The sequence below is a fragment of the Triticum dicoccoides genome, chromosome 5A (genome assembly GCF_002162155.2).
Source record: "Triticum dicoccoides isolate Atlit2015 ecotype Zavitan chromosome 5A, WEW_v2.0, whole genome shotgun sequence".
Taxonomy (NCBI): domain Eukaryota; kingdom Viridiplantae; phylum Streptophyta; class Magnoliopsida; order Poales; family Poaceae; genus Triticum; species Triticum dicoccoides.
In genome coordinates, this window is record NC_041388.1 from 226,675,485 (window position 1) to 226,701,630 (window position 26,146).

Consider the following 26,146-nt stretch of genomic DNA (forward strand, 5'->3'; position numbering starts at 1 on the left):
ATTTTTCCCCAGCTTCTAAAATCAAGCCGCACAGGATGAACATTTATTTGGGGCCTAAATGCAATTTTAAAAAACGCGCATTTTTCCTAAATTCAACTAAAATAGCAAATAAACCCAAAATAAAATCTTATTTGATTTTATTATTAAATCCTCAATATTTCTTTATTTTGGGAAAGTCATTTTATTCCCTCTCTCATATTTTTGTAATAGAAATAATTGAAGATAAAATAAATAAAATCAAATGATCCTATTTTCAAAATTTGAGAAAACTCAAATATGAAAATAACGAAATCCCCAACTCTCTCCGAGGGTCCTTGAGTTGCGTGAAATTTCTAGGATCAACCAAAATGCAATAAAACATGATATGCAAAGATGATCTAATGTATAACATTCCGAATTGAAAATTTGGGATGTTACAAACCTACCCCCCTTAAGATGAATCTCGCCCTCGAGATTCGGGTTGGCTAGAAAATAGGTGAGGGTGGTCCTTCAGCAGATCTTCCTCTCACACCCAGGTGGCTTCATCCTCCGTGTGGTGGCTCCACAGAACTTTGCAAAACATGATGACCTTACTGCTGGTGATTCGGCTCGCATACTCAAGAATCTTGACTGGTTTCTCCTCATAGGTCAAATCACTGTCCAACTGAATCGCTTCTAGTGGCACTGTATCCCTCAGCGGTATATCAGCCATCTCTGCGTGGCACTTCTTCAACTGTGAAACGTGGAATACGTCGTGAACTCCTGACAATCCTTCGGGCAATTTCAACTTGTAGGCTACTTCTCCCATACGCTCCAAAACTTTGTATGGTCCTACAAAACGTGGCGCTAACTTTCCCTTAACTCCAAAGCGCTTAACTCCTCGAAGTGGAGATACTCGAAGGTAAACTCGGTCTCCGACTTCGTAAACTGTCTCCTTGCGTTTAGAATCTGTGTAGCTCTTCTGCCTGGACTGGGCCACCTTGAGCCTATCGGGAATCAATTTCACCTTCTGTTCAGACTCCTTAATCAGATCCGGTCCAAACAACTGGCGGTCTCCAACTTCATCCCACAACAATGGGGTCCTGCACCTCCTTCCGTACAAGGCTTCGAAAGGGGCCATCTTCAAACTGGATTGATAACTATTGTTGTAAGAGAACTCTGCATACGGCACATTATCGTCCCAACTAGATCCATAATCTAGCGCACAAGCTCTCAGCATATCCTCCAAAATCTGATTGACTCTCTCGGTCTATCCATCTGTCTGCAGATGGAAAGCCGTACTGAACTCTAGCCTGGTACCCAAAGTTTCATGCAATTGATTCCAGAACTTTGAGGTAAACTGGGTTCCTCTATCTGATACAATGCTCCTTGGAACTCCATGCAGATATACGATCCTGGTCATGTATATCTTTGCCAACTTAGCACTGGTGTAGGTAGTCTTCACTGGGATGAAATGAGCTACCTTTGTCAAACGATCGACTACAACCAAAATTGAGTCATAGCATGAACGAGTTCGGGGCAAACCCGTAATAAAATCCATGCCTAGCTTATCCCACTTCCATTTGGGTATTGGCAATGGCTGTAGCAATCCCGCTGGCTTCTGATGCTCTGCCTTTACTCTCTGACATACATCACAAACTGCTACATACTCCGCAATATCCTTCTTCATTCTGGTCCACCAGAAAGTATCCTTCAAATCCAAATACATCTTGGTATTTCCTGGATGAATCGAATATGGTGAATCACGGGCTTCCTGCAGAATTAACTTCCTGATCTCCGGGTCATTGGGCACATAAACATGGTCTTCAAACCATAAGGTATCATGCTCATCCTCACGAAATCCTTTAACTTTTCCTTTGCTCATTTTTTCCTTAATAGAAGCAATCTCCTTGTCAGTCTTCTGGGCTTCTCTGATCTTATCCATCAAAGTAGACTGAATCTCTAATGCTGCTACGTAGCCTCTCGGAACTATCTCCAAACATAGCTCATGAAGATTTTCGGCTAACTCCCTTGGTAAATCTCCCGTCATTAAGGTGTTGACATGACTTTTATGGCTCAACGCGTCAGCTACTACGTTAGCCTTTCCGGGATGGTAATGCAATCTCATATCATAATCCTTGATGAGCTCCAACCATCTCCTTTGCCTGAGATTCAACTCCTTCTGCGTGAAGATGTATTTCAAACTGTTGTGATCCGTGTACACCTCACAATGGTTTCCAATGAGAAAATGTCTCCAAGTTTTCAATGCATGCACTATGCCTACTAACTCCAAATCATGTGTGGCATAATTCAACTCATGCGGCTTAAGTTGTCGTGAAGCATACGAAACAACTCTTCCTTCCTGCATAAGCACTTCTCCAAGTCCTCGACGTGAAGCGTCGCAATACACCTCATAATCCTTATTCTGATCCAGCAAAATCAACACTGGTGATGTAACCAAACGTTTCTTCAACTCCTGGAAACTGGCCTCACATTCCTCAGTCCATTTGAAATTGGTATCCTTCTTCAACAACTCCGTCATAGGCTTCGCAATCTTCGAGAAATTTTCAATGAATCTCCGGTAGTATCCTGCGAGTCCAAGAAAACTCCGGATCTCTCCAACTGTTGTTGGTGCTTCCCAATTTGTCACGGTGTCAACCTTGGTGGGATCTACTGCTATACCTTCTCCGGATATAACATGTCCGAGGAATCCAACTTCCTTCAACCAAAATTCACATTTGCTAAACTTGGCATATAACTGATGTTCTCTGAGCTTCTCAAGTACCAAATGCAAATGCTCCTTATGATCCTCTTCATTCTTTGAGTAAACTAGGATATCATCAATGAACACTACGACGAACTTATCCAAAAACTCCATAAACACTTTGTTCATCATGTTCATAAAATATGCCGGTGCGTTAGTCAGGCCAAATGACATAACGGTATACTTGTACAACCCATACCTGGTGGTGAAAGCTGTCTTAGGTATATCCTGTTCTCGGATCTTCAACTGATGGTATCCTGATCGCAGATTGATCTTGGAAAATACCTTAGCTCCTTGCAATCGATCGAACAGATCATTGATCATCGGTAGTGGGTAATTGTTCTTGATGGCTACTTCATTCAATCCTCGATAATCAACAACCATTCTTAACGATCCATCCTTTTTCTCCACTAGAAGTACTGGCGATCCCCAGGGTGAAGAACTTGGACGAATATATCCTTTATCCAATAACTCTTTAATCTGCTTCTTAATCTCCTCCAAATCCTTTGCGAGCATCCTATATGGTCTCTTAGATATTGGCCCTGTGCCTGGCAAAAGCTCAATCAAAAACTCAATATCTCTATCCGGTGGCATGCCTGGCAACTCCTCTGGAAATACGTCAGGGAAATCCTTCACCACTGGTACTTCCTCCTGCACAACTCCTGTTAGGGAATTTACTTGAGTCCTCTTCGGCACATGCCGGGATACATACTTGATCATTCTTCCTTCTGGCATTGTAAGCAAAATTGACTTACTAGCGCATTCAATGTTCCCTTCATACTTCGATAACCAATCCATACCTAATATCACATCCAATCCTTGAGATTCCAATACTATTAGGTCCGAGGGAAATACATAGTTACCAATCCTTAATGGTAACCGATCACACCATAGACTAGCCATATATTCTGCTCCAGGTGAGGTTACTAACATGGGTGACCTAAGGGCTTGGGTTGGCAGTTTATACTTATCCACAAATCCCCTTGAGATGTATGAATGCGATGCACCAGTATCAAAAAGGACGATTGCAGTAAAAGACTTAACCAAAAACTTACCTATTACTACATCCGACTGCTCTTCAACCTCCTCCACGTTTACGTGGTTCACCTGTCCCCTATTGAAAGGGTTCGGCTTCTTCCCAGAGCTTCCATTGCCATTTCCATTCTGGGATTCAGGACATTCATTTGCATAATGTCCGGTCTTCTGGCACTTAAAGCAAGTGACTTGGCTCAGGTCTCTCTTGGCTGGGGTTGATGGGTTGGTACGGTTCTGGCCGTTGCTTCCTCCATTCCCATTACCATTCTTGGGGCCATTATGATTGTGCGAGCTACCTCCTCCATGGGTATGCTGAAAATATCCTCCCGGTCTAGGGGTAAAACGTGGCTTCTGTTGAGCTCCAGGATTGTACTTCCCTTGTCCATACTTCCTCTTGCGGTTCTCAATCTGCTGCTGCTTCCCTTCAATCATAAGAGCACGATCTACCAACTCCTGGTAGTTGTTGAAGGTTGCTACCATCAACTGCATGCTCAACTCATCATTTAGTCCTTCCAGAAACTTCTCCTGCTTAGCTGCATCCGTAGCAACGTCATCTGAGGCATAACGTGCTAGCTTACTAAAATCCTCCACATACTGGCCAATTGTCCGTCCTCCTTGGCGCAAGTTGCGAAACTCACGCTTCTTCATGGCCATAGCTCCTGCTGAAACATGGGCAGTACGGAAAGCCTGCTGAAACTGGTCCCATGTGACAATGTCGATAGGGAAAGTGGCTGTGAAATTCTCCCACCATGATGTTGCGGGTCCGTCAAGCTGATGTGCGGCAAACTTCACCTTTTCCGCGTCTGTGCATCCTGCCGTGGTCAACTCCCTTGCCGTCTTGCGGAGCCAATCATCTGCTACTATAGGCTCGGTGCTACTGGAGAACACCGGCGGATTCAGCCTAAGAAAATGGGCTAAGTGGTCAACAGGTGGTGGTGGTGGGTTGTTGTTGTTGTTGTTGTTGTTGTTGTTGTTGTTTCTCTGATTCTGATTCTGGACTAGCAACTGCATCAATGTGTTCTGCTGCTGGATCAACTGAGTGAGCTCCGGTGGGAAGGTAAATATGGGGTCACGTCTCGGAGGCATCTGATGGGTTTAGAAAAAATGAGATTTAAGAATAGAGACGGGTCTAAAGAGAAAACACTACCCATATGCACATGAGGCAAAAGCAAACAATTTCACTTCATTCAATCAAACAAGGGCATACAATCGGTCTAACTATCGCAAAAGTGCTAGGACTACTATATTTACATGGTGGACTACTACTACTGATGGGGTGGTCTACTAGAAATATTCTTCGGTTGCAGACTCCATGATATTTGCTCTAGCTTCATCAACATAGTCATCTTCGCTATCGTCTGGGTCCGAGTCGGTGTCGTCGATGATGATGTAGTCTTCCAGGCGAATCTCCTTGGGTTCTTCGTCTTGTTCTACTGGTGTAGGGCCTCCCATGAATATGGATCTTCATTGTTAGGTCGGCATTCTTATCCACTAGTACTTCAATTTCCTCTTCATAATCTTCACGTGTAGCCTTGAGTTCTTCCTCCAGTTCCTTGATTCTTGGCCTCGCCTTCTTCAGATCTATCATGTCTGTGCACATCTGGTTCTCTTGACGTCGAATGTGCTGGTTTAACTCCTGGATAAAAGCTGCAATTGATCTATCCTTCTTGATGCTGGTCATCTCCCAGTGCTCATCTTGGTGCCCACAAATCTGGTAGATAGTATCCTTGAGATCATTGCGGTAAACTTCTCCAATACGTCCCATGGCGATGTGAGCTGCCATGCTCTTTCCTAGACTCCAGGTTGGTGCATCAAAGGAAAACTCTATGGGCTCAACGACTGGCATGAACGTCCTTCCGGGAATTTGAACTTGAATCATCCAGCGCTCCTCTTCCAGTAGAGTGGCGTTGTAGGTTCCGGTGAAGCTTGGTACTCCGATGTTCAGGTACTTAGTGACTTCCTTCAAGTGACGTCCAAAGGGTGTATCTTCATCCGGTTGTGTAAACTTGTTCCTTGCATCCGCCATCCTAAAAGAGTAGAAAAGATGAGCAGTCAGAATGAGATGAGTGAGTAGTGATCTAGGGCTTTAGCTTAGTGGTCGTGTCCTACAGTTAGCGTGTGCTCTGATACCATCTTGTAGCGACCAGACCTCAAACGGTCCAATCTCTATGCTCCAGTGTCATCCCTGGATCAGTAATGCTGACACCGCACAGTACTTGAAGGATTTATAATAGAGTAGCAATCACACACTTATTACATCGAATGTCTCAAAAGAGAACTTATTACAATAAAATATGGCTTAAGGCCATCTAATAACGATAACAGTGGAAGGCTTGGAAGATAAGTGAGTCCATCAAATCCAACGGCATCACTGATTATAGAACCATGACCTAAAGGCACCTTACTCGTCCTCTGAAAAGTCTGCAACATGAACGTTGCAGCCCGAAACGGGTCAGCACATGGAATATGCTGGTAAGGTAACACATAGAGAGCAATGAAAGAATAAGGCTATACTACATGCATATTTGGCTGGTGGAAAGCTCTATGATTACAGTTTTTGCGTAAAGCCAATTTTTTCCTACTACAAAGGAATAAATTTTATTTAACTATCATGGTAGTTGTTAAACATTGAGAGTGTAGACACCCTCTCAATCCCAATTAAGTATCATCATTAAAAACCCAACAAAATTAATTAGAGTAACATGATGAGATTCACATGATAATCCAAGTACTAGATACTCAAGTTGTCCATAACCGGGGACACGACTAACCATGATTAGTTTATACACTCTGTAGAGGTTTGCGCACTTTTCCCCACAAGACTCGATCTCCTCCGTTGAGATTCTCGCACTACGTGGTGTTTGAGAAACGGATGACCGAGACATAGTCTTTCAGAAGCGCTAGCACCTTACGAACGGGTAGACCGTACCACCTACATCCCCTACATCTGCTAGTCTACCACTCTAAGAGTTCGCATGACTTAGTCAACTATGCTAGAGCCCATAGTAGCTTGTGGCTGCACACAGAATTTTCTAGTATGAATAATCTCATGATCCCTTTGAGCCTGGGTGGCGGTCCAAAAGAAAACAGGCAATCACTGGAATACCCAGGTGCCTCAATCCACCTAGATGTGTGTTTAAGTTGCCACCTTAGATAAACCATTAATTTTTTAACAATCTCACATTTGTCATGGATACACTCACCCAATCCACATCTACTAGCATAGCATGGCATAATAAGCAAACGTAGAAGTAACTCCCAAGGGTTTGATAATAGAACAGGTAATAGGTACTACCTCATCTACTCCCCAAAACCCACAATTTAATTAGATCCTAATCATGCAATGTGTGAGGATTGATCTAATGCAATAAAAACTGGGTAGTAGGAGGTATGATCAATGTGCTACTTTCCTTGCTGATGATCCACGAAACCTAGCGATTCGAAGTAGCAAGCGGCGCACTCTGGATACTCTATCGCAAACAACCAAGCATACAATAAGTACTCATCTAATGCACAGGTAAAACTCAAATAAGAGATCTAACCAGATAGTTCAACTTAAGAACTCTGGTTGGCAAAAAGAATCAAATCGAACGAAGCAACGAAAGACAAACGGCAATAGAAACAAGCTTCGTTTACTATTCTGGATCCAGGTCAAATTTTACAGAGGCAAAAACTTGTTTGAGTTGGTTAAATGGAAAGAGGGTTTCGAGACGAAACTCCAGGTGCTTGAATCGCCTGATTCCGATAAACAAGCGAAAAGTTATACTAAAACGAACATCGGATCAGAAATCGCGATAAGAAATAATCACGGAAAATCCGAGAAAAAGAAAAACGACGAACAGATTAACGAACGAACCTTCGTTATCTGGATCTAAACGATGAACGCGTTCGTTAAAACGAACGAACGAGCGAACGCTCGCTAAATAAACTAAATCGGAAAAAAACCGATCTAACTAAAAAACGAATCTAAAAAACCGACAAAAAACCGAACGGTTTTTCTAAAAAAACGGCGGCGGGGCAACCTCGGCGGGCGGGTCCGGCGGCGGCGGCGGCTAGGGTTAGGGTTTGCGGGGCGGTGGCGGCGGCTTGGGCTAATCGGGCCCCGGGGTGGCGCTATATAAAGGGCCCGGCCGATAGGAGTCCGGGCCGAAACCGGCTCTAAGTCGGTTCGCACTTCTTTTTAAAAAAAATAATTTTTGTGCAGAAAAACAAACAAAAGAAATACTAAACAGATTCCAAAAATCTCGAAATAAATTTTCCCTCAGTTATAAATCAAGTCTCACAGGATGAACATTTATTTGGGGCCTAAATGCAATTTTGAAAAACGCGCATTTTTCCTAAATTCAAATAAAATAGCAAATAAACCCAAAATAAAATCTTATTTTATTTTATTATTAAATCCTCAATATTTCTTTATTTTGGGAAAGTTATTTTATTCCCTCTCTCATATTTTTGTAATAGAAATAATTGAAGATAAAATAAATAAAATCAAATGATCCTATTTTCAAAATTTGAGAAAACTCACATATGATAATAACGAAATCCCCAACTCTCTCCGAGGGTCCTTGAGTTGCGTGAAATTTCTAGGATCAACCAAAATGCAATAAAACATGATATGCAAAGATGATCTAATGTATAACATTCCAAATTGAAAATTTGGGATGTTACACCGGACAGCCGGACTATATCCTTTCGCCAGAGTGTTGGACTATGAAGATACAAGATTGAAGACTTCGTCCCGTGTCCGGATGGGACTCTCCTTGGCATGGAAGGCAAGCTTGGCAATATGGATATGTAGATCTCCTCCCTTGTAACCCACTCTGTGTAACCCTAGCCCCCTCCGGTGTCTTTATAAACTGGAGGGTTTAGTCCATAGGACAACAACAATCATACCATAGGCTAGCTTATAGGGTTTAGCGTCTATAATCTCGTGGTAGATCAACTCTTGTAATATTCATATTATCAAGATCAATCAAGAAGGACGTATGGTATTACCTCCATTGAGAGGGCCCGAACCTGGGTAAACATCATGTCCCCTGCCTCCTGTTACCATCCGCCTTAGATGCACAGTTCGGGACCCCCTACCCGAGATCCGCCGGTTTTGACACCGACAGAAGGGCTTCACCTAAGCACCGCAAAACTATGACCGAGGTGTAAACTGTTGAGGGGGGCGCCGCACATGGCTAACGATTGTTGTTTTGTGTTCTAGGCGCCCCTCCCCACGTATATATAGGTGGGAGGGGGAGGGGAGCAGCAATTCGGCCTCCTCCCCTTCTTTTTTTGCCGGAGAGAAAAGGGAAGGGGGAAGGGAGAAGGAAGGGGGGCTGAACCCCCCTTGATCCTTCTCCAATTCGTCCACATGCCTAAGGGGGGAGAGCCACCCCTTGTGGGCTGGTGTGCTCCCCTCTTATGGCCACTATGGTCCATATCGTCCCCCCCGGGGGTTCTGGTAACCGCCCCCCTGGTACTCTGATAAATACCCGATACTATTTGGAACATTTCCGGTGTCTGAATACTATCATCCTGTATATCAATATTTACCTCTCGACCATTTCGAGACTCCTCGACATGGCCGTGATCTCATCCGGGACTCCAAACAACATTCGGTCACCAAATTACATAACTCATATAATACTGAATCGTCATCGAACATTAAGCGTGCGGACCCTACGGGTTCGAGAACTATGTAGACATGACCGAGACTCTTCTCTGGTCAATAACCAATAGCGTAACCTGGATGCTCATATTGGCTCCTACATATTCTACGAAGATCTTTATCAGTCAAACCATTATGACAACATATGTTATTCCCTTTGTCACCTGTATGTTACTTGCCTGAGATCCGATTGTCGGTATCTTTATACCTAGTTCAATCCCGTTACTGGAAAGTCTCTTTGCTCGTTTCGTAATGCATCACCCTGTAACTAACTCATTAGTCACTTTGCTTGTAAGGCTTCTTATGATGTGCATTACCGAGAGGGCCCAAAGATACCTCTCCGATACTCGGAGTGACAAATCCTAATCTCGATCTATGCCAACCGAAAAAACACCTTTGAAGATACCAGTAGAGCATCTTTATAATCATCCAATTACATTGTGACGTTTGATAGCACACAAGGTATTCCTTCGGTATCCGGGAGTTGCATAATTTCATAGTCGAAGGAATATGTATTTGACATAAAGAAAGCAATAGCAGTAAAATTGAACGATCAATGTGCTAAGCTAATGGATGGGTCTTGTCCATCACATCCTTCTCATAATGATGTGACCCCATTCATCAATTGACAACACATGTCTATGGTTAGGAAACTTAACCATCTTTGATTAATGACCAAGTCTGGTAGAGGCTTACTAGGGACACGGTGTTTTGTCTATGTATCCACACATGTATCAAGTTTCCGGTTAATACAATTCTAGCATGAATAAGAAACATTTATCACAATATAAGGAAATATAAAATAACAACTTCATTATTGCCTCTAGGGCATATTTCCTGCAGTCTCCCACTTGCACTAGAGTCAATAATCTAGTTCACAACGTCATGTGATTTAACACCAATAGTTCACATCTTTACACACATAATTCACATTGCCATGTGACCAACACCCAAAGGATTTACTAGAGTCAATAATCTAGTTCACATCGCTATGTGATCAACACCCAAAGAGTACTTAGGTGTGATCATATTTCGCTTGTGAGATAAGTTTAGTCAACGGGTCTGCCACATTCAGATCCGTATGTATTTTTCAAATTTGTTTGTCTACAATGCTCTGCATGGAGCTACTCTAGCTATTTGCTCTCAAGTTCAATACATATCTAGATTGAGACTTAGAGTCATCTAGATCAGTGTCAAAGCTTGCATTGACGCAACTTTTACGATGAATTCTTTATCACCTCCATAACCGAGAAACATTTCCTTAGTCCTCTTTAAGGTAACTAAGGATAATTTTGACCGTTATCCAGTGATCTAGTCCTAGATCACTATTGTACCCCCTTGCCAAACTCATGGCAAGGTACACAACAGGTTTGGTACACAGCATGGCATACTTTATAGAACCTATGGCCGAGGCATAGGGAATGACTTTCATTCTCTCTTTATCTTCTGCCATGGTCAGGTTTTGAGTGTTTACTCAACTTCACACCTTATAATACAGGCAAGAAATACTTCTCTGAGTGATCCATTTTGAACTCCTTCAAAATCTTGTCAAGGTATGTACTCATTGAAAGTCTAATAAAGCGTCTTGATCTATCTCTATAGATCTTGATGCCCAATATGTAAGCAGCTTCACCAAGGTCTTTCATTGAAACATTCTTATTCAAATATCCTTTTATGCTATCGAGAAATTCTAATCATTTCCAATCAATAATATGTCAGCCACATATAATATCAGAAATGCTAGAGAGCTCCCACTCACTTTATTGTAAATACAGGCTTCACCATAAGTCTGTATAAAACCATATGCTTTGATCACCTCATCAAAGCGTATATTCCAAGTTCGAGATGCTTGCACCAGTCCATAGATGGATCGCTGGAGTTTGCACACTTTGTTAGCACCTTTTGGATCGACAAAACCTTTTGGTTGCATCATATACAACTCTTCTTTAAGAAATCCATTAAGGAATGCCGTTTAGACATCCATTTGCCAGATTTCATAAAATGCGGCAATTGCTAACATGATTCGGATAGACTTAAGCATCGCTACGAGTGAGAAAATCTCATCGTAGTCAACACCTTGAACTTGTCGAAAACCTTTTGCGATAAGTCGAGCTTTGTAGATAGTAACACTACCATCAGTGTCCGTTTTCCTCTTGAAGATCCATTTATTCTCAATGGCTTGCCAATCATTGGGCAAGTCCACCAAAGTCCATAGTTTGTTCTCATACATGGATCCTATCCCAGAATTCATGGCCTCAAGCCATCTATCGGAATTTGGCCTCATCATAGCTTCTTCATAGTTTGTAGGTTCGCCATGGTCGAATAACATGACTTCCAGGACAGGATTACCGTACCACTCTGGTGCGAAGCGTGCTCTGTTGGACCTACGAGGTCCGGTAGTAACTTGATCTAAAGTTTCATGATCATCATCATTAGCTTCCTCTCTAGTTGGTGTAGGTATCACGGGAACGGATTTCACTGATGTGCTACTTTCCAATTCGAGAGAAGGTACAATTACCTAATCAAGTTCTACTTTCCTCCCACTCACTTCTTTTGAGGGAAACTCCTTCTTTAGAAAGGTTCCATTCTCGGCAACAAAGATCTTGCCTTCGGATCTATGGTAGAAGGTGTACCCTATGAAGATGCACTTCTCTGATTTGGGTTTGAGCTTATCAGGTTGGAATATTTTGACATAAGTGTCGGAACCCCAAACTTTTAAGAAACAACAGATTAGGTGTCTTGCCAAACCATAGTTCATGCGGCGTTGTCTCAACAAATTTAAATGGTTCCCTATTTAATGTGAATGCAGTTGTCTCTAATGCATAACCCCAAAACGATAGTGGTAAATCAGTAAGAGACATCATAGATCGCACCATATCTAATAAAGTACAGTTACGACGTTCATACATACCATTACGTTGTGGTGTTCCAGGTGGCGTGAGTTGTGAAACTATTCCACGTTGTTTTAAATGAAGGCCAAACTCGTAACTCAAATATTCACCTCCGCAATCAGATCATAGAAACTTTATTTTCTTGTTACGATGATTCTCCACTTCATTTTGAAATTCCTTGAACTTTTCAAATGTTTCAGACTTGTGTTTCATTAAGTAAATATACCCATATCTGCTCAAATCATCTGTGAAGGTTAGAAAATAATGATACCCACCGCGTGCCTCAACACTCATCGGACCGCATACATCAATATGTATTATTTCCAATAAGTCATTGGCTCGCTCCATTGTTCTGGAGAACAAAGTTTTAGTCATCTTGCCCATGAGGCATGGTCCGTAAGTATCAAGTGATTCCAAAAATCCATCCGTATGTAGTTTCTTCATGCGCTTTACACCAATGCGACCTAAACGGCAGTGCCACAAATATTTTGCACTATCATTATCAACTTTGCATCTTTTGGCATCAATATTATGAATATGTGTATCACTACGATCGAGATTCAATAAACCATTTACATTGGGTGTATGACCATAGAAGGTTTTATTCATGTAAACAGAACAACAATTATTTTCTAAATTAAATGAATAACTGTATCGCAATAAACATGATCCAATCATATTCATGCTCCATGCAAACACCAAATAACATTTATTTAGGTCCAACACTAATCACGAAGGTAGAGGGAGTGTGCGATGGTGATCTTATCAACCCTGGAATCACTTCCAACACACATCGTCACCTCGCCATTAACTAGTCTTTGTTCATTTTGCAACTCTTGTTTCGAGTTACTAATCTTAGCAACTAAACAGGTATCAAATACCCAAGGGTTGCTATGAACACTAGTAAATTACACATCAAACATGTATATCATATATACCTTTGTTCACTTTGCCATCCTTATTATCCGCCAAGTATTTGGGGTAGTTCCGCTCCCAGTGCCCATTTCCTTTGAAGTAGAAGCACTCAGTTTCAGGCTTGGGTCTAGCTTTGGGCTTATTCATGGGAGTGGAAACTTGTTTGCCATTCTTATTGAAGTTCCCTTTCTTTCCCTTGCCCTTTTAATTGAAACTAGTGGTCTTGTCAACCATCAACACTTGATGCTCTTTCTTGATTCCTACCTTCGCTGATTTCAGCATCACGAAGAGCCCGGGAATCGTTTTCGTCATCCCTTGCATATTATAGTTCATTGCTACCTCTTGAGCACTGCGTTGGTTTTCCCTTGAAGAGGAAAGGGTGATGCAGCAAAGTGGCGTAAGCATTTCCCTCAGTCTTTGAGAACCAAGGTATCAATCCAGTAGGAGACTACATGCAAGTCCCTCGTACCTACACAAACAAATAAGAACCTCGCAACCAACATGATAAAGGGGTTGTCAATCCCGTCACGCTCACTTACGAGAGTGAGATCTGATAGAGATAATAATAATAAGATAAATATTTTTGGTATTTTACAATGATTTTTATGATATAGATTGGAAGTAAAGATTGCAAAATAAAATAGATTGGAAACTTATATGATAAAAGATAGACCCGGGGGCCATAGGTTTCATTAGTGGCTTCTCTCAAGATAGCATAAGTATTATGGTGGGTGAACAAATTACTGTCGAGCAATTGATAGAAAAGTGAATAATTATGAGAATATCTAGTCATGATCATGTATATAGGCATCACATCCGTGACAAGTAGACCGACTCCTGCCTGCATCTACTACTATTACTCCACACATCGACCGCTATCCAGCATGCATCTAGAGTATTAAGTTCATAAGAACGGAGTAACGCATTAGGTAAGATGACATGATGTAGAGGGATAAACTCAAGCAATATGATATAAACCCCATCTTTTTATCCTCGATGTCAACAATACAATACGTGCCTTGCTGCCCTTACTGTCACTGGGAAAGGACACCACACAATTGAACCCAAAGCTAAGCACTTCTCCCATTGCAAGAAAGATCAATCTTGTAGGCCGAACCAAACTGATAATTCGAATAGACTTGCAAAGATAACCAATCATACATAAAATATTTCAGAGAAGAATCAAATATTGTTCATAGATAAACTTGATCATAAATCCACAATTCATCGGATATCGACAAACACACCACAAAAAGAGTTACATCGAATAGATCTCTGATACGTCCATTTTGCATCATGCTTTTATATCGATATTTATTGCATTATGGGCTGTTATTACACATTATGTCACAATACTTATGCCTATCCTCTCTTATTTTACAAGGTTTACATAAAGAGGGAGAATGCCGGCAGCTGGGATTCTGGGCTGGAAAAGGAGCAAATATTAGAGACCTATTCTGCACAGCTCCAAAAGTCCTGAAACTTCACGGAAGACGTTTTCAGAATATATAAAAAATACTGAGCGCAAGAAGTTCATCAGGGGGGCCACACCCTGCCCATGAGGGTGGGGGGCGCGCCCTACCCCCTTGGGCGCTCCCCTACCTCGTGGGCCCCCTGGTGGCCCTCCGATTGCCATCTTCTGCTATATGGAGTCTTTCGATGAGGAAAAAAGCATAAGCCATCTTTCCGGACGAGACTCTGCCGCCACGAGGCAGAACCTTGGCGGAACCAATCTAGGGCTCTGGCGGAGCTGTTCTGCCGGGGAAACTTCCCTCTGGGAGGGGGAAATCATCGTCATCGTCATCACCAACGCTCCTCTCATCGGGAGAGGGCAATCTCCATCAACATCTTCACAAGCACCATCTCCTCTCAAAACCCTAGTTCATCTCTTGTATCCAATTCTTGGCTCCAAGTCCGGGATTGGTACCTGTGGGTTGCTAGTAGTGTTAATTACTCCTTGTAGTTGATGCTAGTTGGTTTATTTGGTGGAAGATCATATGTTCATATCCTATATGCATATTAATACCCCTCTGATTATGAACATGAATATGCTTTGTGAGTAGTTACGTTTGTTCCTAGGACATGGGAGAAGTCTTGCTATTAGTAGTCATGTGAATTTGGTATTCGTTCGATATTTTGATGAGATGTATGTTGTCTCTCCTCTAGTGTTATGTGAACGTTGACTACATGACACTTCACCATTATTTGGGCCTAGAGGAAGGCATTGGGAAGCAATAAGTAGATGATGGGTTGCTAGAGTGACAGAAGCTTAAACCCTAGTTTATCCGTTGCTTCATAAGGGGCTGATTTGGATCCATATGTTTCATGCTATGGTTAGGTTTACCTTAATACTTTTGTTGTAGTTGCGGATGCTTGCAATAGAGGTTAATCATAAGTGGGATGCTTGTCCAAGTAAGGGCAGCACCCAAGCACCGGTCCACCCACATACCAAATTATCAAAGTACCAAACGCGAATCATATGAACGTGATGAAAACTAGCTTGACGATATTCCCATGTGTCCTCGGGAGCGCTTTACATCATATAAGAGTTTGTCCAGGCTTGTCCTTTGCTACAAAAAGGATTGGGCCACCTTGCTGCACTTTATTTACTTTTGTTACTTGTTACTTGTTACAAATTATCATATCACAAAACTATCTGTTACCTATTATTTCAGTGCTTGCAGAGAATACCTTGCTGAAAACTGCTTATCGTTTCCTTCTGCTCCTCGTTCGGTTCGACATTCTTACTTATTGAAAGGACTACGATAGATCCCCTATACTTGTGGGTCATCAATACTCTTTTCTGGCACCATTGCCGGGGAGTGAAGCGCCTTTGGTAGGTGGAATTTGGTAAGGATAAATTTATATAGTGTGATGAAATTTACTGTCACTTGTTACTATGGAAAGTAATCCTCTGAGGGGCTTGTTCAGGGTATCTTCACCCCGACCAGTAGAGAAAAGAGTTGCTCCTCATCCTACTGAACCTACTGAAAATGTAAATGTCTGCTTTGAAATTCCTTCGGGTATGATAGAAAAACTGTTAGCTAATCCTTTTGCAAGAGACGGAACAGTGCATCCTGATGAGCACCTAATATATGTGGATGAAGTTTGTGGATTATTTAAGCTTGCAGGTGTACCCGGAGATGTTATTAAGAAGAAGGTCTTCCCTTTATCTTTGAAGGAAGATGCATTGACACGGTATAGGCTATGTGATGATACGGGGTCATGGAACTACAAACGAATGAAATTGGAATTTCATCAGAAGTTTTATCCTATGCATCTTGTTCATCGTGATCGCAATTATATATATAATTTCTGGCCTCACGAAGGAGAAAGCATCGCTCAAGCTTGGGGGAGGCTTAAATCAATGTTATATTCATGCCCCAATCATGAGCTCTCAAGAGAAATGATTATTCAAAATTTATATGCTCGGCTTTCTGATAACAATCGCACCATGCTTGATACTTCTTGTGTTGGCTCTTTTATGACGAAGACTATTGAATTCAAATGGGATTTATTGGAAATAATTAAATGCAACTCTGAAGATTGGGACCTCAACGAAGGTAAGGAGTCAGGTATTTCACCTAAGTTTGATTGTGTTAAATCTTTCATGGATACCGATGTTTTCTGCAAATTTAGCACTAAATATGGACTTGACTCTGAGATAGTAGCTTCTTTCTGTGAATCTTTTGCTACTCATGTTGATCTCCCTAGGGAGAAGTGGTTTAAATATCATCCTCCCATAGAAGTAAAAGTAGTTGCACCTATTAAAGTTGAAGAAAAGACTATCACTTATAATGATCCTATTGTTCCTACTGCATATGTTGAGAAACCACCTTTTCCTATTAGGATAAAGGATCATGCTAAAGCTTCAACTGTGGTCCGTAAAAGCAATATTAGAACTTATACACCTACTGAGAAAATTAAAGTTGAACCTAATATTGCTATTGTTAAAGATCTCTTGTCTGATAATATTGATGGGCATGTTATTCATTTCCGTGATGAGACTGCTAGAATTGCTAAACCTTGTGCTAAACATAAACCTAGATCTTTGGTAGGCATGCCTGTTATTTCTGTTAAAATAGGAGATATTTGTTATCATGGCTTGTGTGATATGGGTGCTAGTGCTAGTGCTATACCTCATGACTTATACAAAGCAATTATGCATGATATTGCACCTGCTGAGATAGAAGATATTGATGTCACAATTAAACTTGCCAATAGAGATACTATTCCACCAATTGGAATTGTTAGAGATGTTGAAGTCTTGTGTGGGAAAACTAAATATCCTGCTGATTTTCTTATTCTTGGTTCCCCACAAGATAGCTTTTGTCCCATTATATTTGGTAGACCCTTCTTGAACACTGTTAATGCTAAGATAGATTGCAAAAAGGATGTTGTTACTATTGGTTTAGGTGATATGTCTCATGAATTTAATTTCTCTAAATTTCATAGACAACACCGTGGAGAGGAATTGCCTAGCAAAGATGAAATTATTGGTCTTGCTTCTATTGCCGTACCTCCTAGTGATCCTTTAGGACAATATTTGCTAGATCATGAGAATGATATGTTTATGAATGAAAGAAGGGAAATAGATGAAGTATTTTTTAAACAGGAACCCATCCCGAAACACAATTTGCCTGTTGAAATCCTAGGGGGTCCTCCTCCACCCAAGGGTGATCCCGTGTTTGAGCTTAAACCGTTACCCGATACTCTTAAATATGCTTATCTTGATGAGAAAAAGATATATCCTATTATTATTAGTGCTAACCTTTCAGAGCATAAAGAAGAGAGATTACTGAAAACTCTGAAGAAGCACTGTGCTGCTATTGGATATACTCTTGATGATCTTAAGGGCATTAGTCCCACTCTGTGTCAACACAAAATAAATTTAGAGGAAGATGCCAAACCAGTTCGTGATCATCAATGATGGCTGAATCCTAAGATGAAGGAAGTGGTAAGAAAGGAAATACTAAAGCTTCTTGAGGCAGGTATAATTTATCCCGTTGCTGATAGTCAGTGGGTAAGTCCTGTCCATTGTGTCCCTAAGAAGGGAGGTATTATTGTCGTTCCTAATGATAAATATGAGATCCCGCAAAGAATTATTACAGGTTATAGGATGGTAATCGATTTCCGCAAATTAAATAAAGCTACTAAAAAGGATCATTACCCCTTACCTTTTATCGACCAAATGCTAGAAAGATTATCCAAACATACACATTTTTGCTTTCTAGATGGTTATTCTGATTTCTCTCAAATACCTGTGTCGGCTAATGATCAATCAAAGACTACTTTTACTTGCCCGTTTGGTACTTTTGCTTATAGACGTATGCCTTTTGGTTTATGTAATGCACCTGCTACCTTTCAAAGATGCATGATGGCTATATTCTCTGACTTTTGTGAAAAGATTTGTGAGGTTTTCATGGACGATTTTTCCGTCTATGGATCCTCTTTTGATGACTGCTTAAGCAACCTTGACCGAGTTTTGCAGAGATGTGAAGAAACTAATCTTGTCTTGAATTGGGAAAAGTGCCACTTTATGGTTAATGAAGGTATTGTCTTGGGGCATAAAGTTTCTGAAAGAGGTATTGAGGTTGATAAAGCCAAGGTTGATGCTATTGAAAAGATGCCATGTCCCAAGGACATCAAAGGTATAAGAAGTTTCCTTGGTCATGCCGGTTTCTATAGGAGGTTCATTAAGGACTTCTCAAAAATTTCTCGGCCTCTGACTAATTTATTACCAAAAGATATACCATTTGTTTTTTATGATTATTTCGTAGAAGCATTTGAAATACTTAAGAAAGCATTAATCTCTGCACCTATTGTTCAGCCCCTGATTGGAATTTACCTTTTGAAATTATGTGTGATGCTAGTGATTATGCTGTAGGTGTTATTCTAGGGCAAAGAGTTGATAAGAAACTAAATGTTATTCAATATGCTAGTAAAACTCTAGACAAGGCTTAGAGAAATTATGCTACTACTGAAAAAGAATTCTTAGCAGTTGCATTTGCTTGTGATAAGTTCAGACCTTATATTGTTGATTCTAAAGTTACTATTCACACTAATCATGCTGCTATTAAATATCTTATGGAAAAGAAAGATGCTAAACCTAGACTTATTAGATGGGTTCTTGATTTGCATATTATTGATAGAAAGGGAGCTGAGAACCCCGTTGCAGACAACTTGTCTAGGTTAGAAAATGTTCTTGATGACCCACTACCTATTGATGATAGCTTTCCTGATGAACAATTAAATGTCGTAAATGCTTCTCATACTGCTCCATGGTATGCTGATTATGCTAATTACATTGTTGCTAAATTTATACCACCTAGTTTCACATACCAGCAAAAGAAAAAGTTCTTCTATGATTTGAGACATTACTTTTGGGATGACCCACATCTTTATAAAGAAGGAGTAGATGGTGTTATTAGACATTGTGTACCTGAGCATGAACAGGAACAGATCCTACGCAAGTGTCACTCCGAGGCTTATGGAGGACACCACGCTGGAGATAGAACTGCACATAAGGTATTACAATCCGGCTTTTATTGGCCTACTCTCTTCAAGGATGCCCGTATGTTTGTCTTATCTTGTGATGAATGTCAAAGAATTGGTAATATTAGTAGACCTCAAGAAATGCCTATGAACTATTCACTTGTTATTGAACCATTTGATGTTTGGGGCTTTGATTATATGGGACCTTTTCCTGCCTCTAATGGTTATACACATATTTTAGTTGCTGTTGATTACGTTACTAAGTGGGTAGAAGCTATTCCAACTAGTAGTGTTGATCATAACACCTCTATTAAGATGCTTAAAGAAGTTATTGTTCCAAGGTTTGGAGTCCCTAGATATTTAATGACTGATGGTGGTTCACATTTTATTCATGGTGCTTTCCGTAAAATGCTTGCTAAATATGATGTTAATCATAGAATTGCATCTCCTTATCACCCGTAGTCTAGTGGTCAAGTAGAATTGAGTAATAGAGAACTCAAATTAATTTTGCAAAAGACTGTTAATAGATCTAGAAAGAATTGGTCAAAGAAACTTGATGATGCATTATGGGCATATAGAACTGCATATAACAATCCTATGGGTATGTCTCCGTATAAAATGGTCTATGGAAAAGCATGTCACTTACCTCTCGAACTAGAACATAAGGCTTATTGGGCTATTAAAGAGCTCAATTATGATTTCAAACTTGCCGGTGAAAAGAGGTTATTTGATATTAGCTCACTTAATGAATGGAGAACCCAAGCCTATGAAAATGCCAAATTATTTAAAGAAAAAGTTAAAAGATGGCATGACAAAAGAATCCAAAAGCGTGAGTTTAATGTAGGTGACTATGTATTACTATACAACCCTCGTTTAAGATTCTTTGCAGGAAAACTTCTCTCTAAATGGGAAGGTCCTTACGTTATCGAGGAGGTCTATCGTTCCGGTGCCATAAAAATCAACAACTTCGAAGGCACAAATCCGAAGGTGGTGAACGGTCAAAGAATTAAACATTATATCTCAGGTAATCCTATAAATGTTGAAACCAATGTTATTGAAACCGTAACCCCGGAGGAATACATAAGGAACACTTTCCGGAACGTTTCAGACTCTGAAAAGGAATAGGTATGTGGTACAGTAAGTAAACTGACTCCAAAACAGTTCTAATGGCAATTTTCTTCCATTTTGGAATATTAGAAAAATAGAAAAATAAGAAGTAGTCCAGGAAGGACACGAGGGCTCCACGAGGGTGGAGGGCGTGCCCTACCCCCCTGGGCGCGCCCCCTACCTCGTGGGCACCTCGTGTGCTCTCCGGACTCCGTTTTCATACACAACACGTATTTTGGTCGGTAAAAATTCATTATATAACCTCCCAAAGGTTTTGACCTCCGTATCACGCAAATATCTCTTGTCTTTGTTTCGAGCTGTTTTCTGTCAGGGTTATCAAGGCCAGGCATTATGTCGTATCCTTCCTCCTCCAGCCATGAGGGCAACAATGCTTGGCTAATGAAGATATAGTTGAAGAGAGAAGAACCCATGGAGATCGACAAGGATGAAGGGATCAAGAAGGCCATGGAGGACCAAGTTCCGACAACAGAAGACATCCTTCAACTTGATCACAATCTTCTTACCCCAACTGAGATCGAAGCTTTCAAGATGATCGAGTTAGCTCGTATACAAAATAAGTATCTCACACGTGAAAATATTTTGTTGAAGGAGCATATCATCGCACTCAAAGGCATTATCCGCAAGTTAGAAGACCTCCTACGCTCGATGTGCGACTATCCATCACCAACAATTCCACCTTCTTCACCAACAAAGGAGACATAATCACATGGGTATGGGCACTCCCCTTGGCAACTGCCAAGCTTGGGGGAGTGCCCCGGTATCGTATCACCATCATTTTTATCTTTACCGCTTTTCTTAGTCCAATCCTTTTGATAATATCTTGATCTAGTAGAATAAAGTTTTAGTATGATCTAGTTGTGAGTTTTGCTTTATGATCCTTCTATGTAATCGAGTCCGTGAGCTATATATAATAAAGATTAGTGTTGAGTCAAGGGCTTGATTATTTTTCCATGATCTTAAGTGAATAAAAGAAAAGAGAAAGAAATAAAAAGAAACAAAGAGATCATATGGATCTTATGGAGAGTAATGAGCTCACATAGAAAAGTATGATGAATAAAAGTTGTTGAGAGTTGACAAACATAGTTTTGGCCATTGTTGCAATTAATAGGAGGTAATAAAGAAAGAGAGGTCTTCACATATAAATATACTATCTTTGACATCTTTTATGATTGTGAGCACTCATTAAAATATGACATGCTAAAAGAGTTGACATTGGACAAGGAAGACAACATAATGGGTTATGTTTTCTTACATGTGAGATAAATTATATTGTCATGGATCATCCAACATGGTTGAGCTTGCCTTTCCCCCTCATGCTAGCCAAATTCTTTGCACCAGTAGAGATACTACTTGTGCTTCCAAACACCCTTAAACCAGTTTTGCCATGAGAGTCCACCATATCTACCTATGGATTGAGTAAGATCCTTCAAGTAAGTTGTCATCGGTGCAAGTAATAAAAATTGCTCTTTAAATATGTATGATTGATTGGTGTGGAGGAAATAAGCTTTATACGATCGTGTGATATGGAAGAAATAAAAGTGACAGACTGCATAATAAAGGTCCATATCACAAGTGGCAATATAAAGTGACATTCTTTCGCATTAAGATTTTGTGCATCCAACCATAAAAGCGCATGACAACCTCTACTTCCCTCTGCGAAGGGCCTATCTTTTACCTTTATCTCCTACCTTACATAAGAGTCATGGTGATCTTCACCATTCCTTTTTACGTTTTATCTTTGGCAAGCACGACATGTTGGAAAGATCCTGGTATATATGGCTAATTGGATGTAAGTTTTCATGAACTATTATTGTTGACATTGCCCTTGAGGTAAAACGTTGGGAGGCAAAACTATAAGCCCCTATATTTCTCTGTGTCCGATTAAAACTCCATACCCATAAGTATTGCGTGAGTGTCGGCAATTGTGAAAGACTATATGATAGTTGAGTATGTGGACTTGCTGAAAAGCTCTTATATATTGATTGTTTCCTATATTATGATAAATTGCAATTGCTTCAATGGCTGAGATTATAGTTTGTTAGTTTTCAATGAAGTTTATGATTCATACTTGAAATTGTGATTGAATTATTACTCTAGCATAAGAGATCATATGACAAGAATTATATAAGTTGTTGTTCTAAGAATGATCATGATGCTCTCATGTCTGTATTTTATTTTTATCGACACCTCTATCTCTAAACATGTGGACATATTTTTCGATTTCGGCTTTCTCTTGAGGACAAGCGAGGTCTAAGCTTGGGGGAGTTGATACGTCCATTTTGCACCATGCTTTTATATCGATATTTATTGCATTATGGGCTGTTATTACACATTATGTCACAATACTTATGCCTATCCTCTCTTATTTTACAAGGTTTACATAAAGAGGGAGAATGCCGGCAGTTGGGATTCCGAGCTGGAAAAGGAGCAAATATTAGAGACCTATTCTGCACAGCTCCAAAAGTCTTGAAACTTCACGGAAGACGTTTTCAGAATATGTAAAAAAATGCTGAGCGCAAGAAGTTCATCAGGGGGGCACACCCTGCCCATGAGGGTGGGGGGCGCCCCCTACCCCCCTGGGCGCGCCCCCCTACCTCGTGGGCCTCCTGGTGGCCCTCCGATGGCTATCTTTTGCTATTTGGAGTCTTTCGATAAGGAAAAAATCATAAGCCATCTTTCCGGATGAGACTCCGCCACCACGAGGCGGAACCTTGGCGGAACCAATCTAGGGCTCTGGCGGAGCTGTTCTGCCGGGGAAACTTCCCTCCGGGAGGGGGAAATCATCGTCATCGTCATCACCAACGCTCCTCTCATCGAGAGAGGGCAATCTCCATCAACATCTTCACCAGCACCATCTCCTCTCAAAACCCTAGTTCATCTCTTGTATCCAATTCTTGTCTCCAAGTCCGGGATTGGTACCTGTGGGTTGCTAGTAGTGTTAATTACTCCTTGTAGTTGATGCTAGTTGGTTTATTTGGTGGAAGATCATATGTTCAGATCCTATATGCATATTAATACCCGTTTGATTATGAACATGAATATGCTTTGTGAGTAGTTACGTTTGTTCCTGAGGACATGGGAGAAATCTTGATATTAGTAGTCATGTGAATTTGGTATTCATTCGATATTTTGATGAGATGTATGTTGTCTCTCCTCTAGTGGTGTTATGTGAACGTTGACTACATGACACTTCACCATTATTTGGGCCTAGAGGAAGGCATTGGGAAGTAATAAGTAGATGATGGGTTGCTAGAGTGACAGAAGCTTAAACCTTAGTTTATCCGTTGCTTCGTAAGGGGCTGATTTGGATCCATATGTTTCATGCTATGGTTAGGTTTACCTAAATACTTTTGTTGTAGTTGTGGATGCTTGCAATAGAGGTTAATCATAAGTGGGATGCTTGTACAAGTAAGGGCAGCACCCAATCACCGGTCCACCCACATACCAAATTATCAAAGTACCGAACGCAAATCATATGAACATGATGAAAACTAGCTTGACGATACTCCCATGTGTCCTCGGGAGCGCTTTACATCATATAAGAGTTTGTCCAGGCTTGTCCTTTGCTACAAAAAGGATTGGGCCACCTTGCTGCACTTTATTTACTTTTGTTACTTGTTACTCGTTATAAATTATCCTATCACAAAACTATCTGTTACCTATTATTTCAGTGCTTGCAGAGAATACCTTGCTAAAAAACGCTTATCGTTTCCTTCTGCTCCTCGTTGGGTTCGACACTCTTACTTATCGAAAGGACTACGATAGATCCCCTATACTTGTGGTTCAACAATCTCCAAGAAGATCGAGGAGAACTTTGTATTGAGATCCAAAGAGAGAGAAGAAGCCATCTAGCTAATAACTATGGACCCGAAGGTCTGAAGTAAACTACTCACACATCATCGGAGGGGCCATGGAGTTGATGTAGAGGCCCTCCGTGATCGATGCCCCCTTTGGCGGAGCTCCGGAAAAGGCCCCAAGATGGGATCTCTTGGGTACAGAAGGTTGCGGCGGTGGAAATAGGGTTTCGTGGTGCTCCTGGATGTTTTCGGGGTATATGAACATATATAGGAGGAAGAAGTAGGTCGGTGGAGCCATGAGGGGGGAGGGCGCTCCTAGGGGGGTAGGCGCGCCCCCTGCCTCGTGGCCTCCTCGGTTGTTTCTTGACGTCCACTCCAAGTGCTCTGGATCACGTTTGTTCCAAAAATCACGCTCCCGAAGGTTTCATTCTGTTTGGACTTCGTTTGATATTCCTTTTCTGCGAAACACTGAAATAAGCAAAAAAAACAACAATTTGCACTGGGCCTTGGGTTAATAGGTTAGTCCCAAAAATAATATAAAAGTGTATAATAAAGCCCATTAAACATCCAAAACAGAATATATAATAGCATGGAACAATCAAAAATTATAGATACGTTGGAGACGTATCAAGCATCCCCAAGCTTAATTCATGCTCGTCCTCAAGTAGGTAAATGATAAAAATAGAATTTTTGATGTGGAATTATTTCTACCATATTCTTCAATGTAATTTTCTTTATTGTGGCATGAATGTTCAGATCCGAAAGATTCAAGATAAAAGTTTAATGTGGACATAAAAATAATAATACTTCAAGCATGCTAACCAAGCAATTATGTCTTATCAAAATAACATAGCCAAAGAAAGCTTATCCCTACAAAATCATATAGTTTGGCCATGCTTCATTTTCGTCACACAAAATGCTCTCATCATGCACAACCCCGATGACAAGCCAAGCAATTGTTTCATACTTAGCCTTTTCAAACTCTTTCAACTTTTACGCAATATATGAGCGCGAGCCATGGACATAGCACTATGTGTGGAATAGAATATAATGATTGAGGTTGTGTGAGAAGACAAAAAAGGAGAAAGTCTCTAATTGACGTGGCTAATCAATGGTCTATGGAGATGCCCACCGATTGATGTCAATGCAAGGAGTAGGGATTGCCATGCAATGGATGCAATAGAGCTATAAATATATGGAAGCTCATCAAAGAAAATAAGTGGGTGTGCATCCAACTTGCTTGCTCACGAAGACCTAGGGCATTTGAGGAAGCCCATCATTGGAATATACAAGCCAAGTTCTATAATGAAAAATCCCACTAGTATATGAAAGTGACAAAATAAGAGACTCTCAATCATGAAGATCATGGTGCTACTTTGAAGCACAAGTGTGGAAAAAGGATAGTAACATTGTCCCTTCTCTCTTTTTCTCTCATTTTTTTATTTGGGCCTTATTCTCTTTTTCTTTTCTTTTATGGCCTCTCTTTTTTCTTCTTTTTTTTATTTTT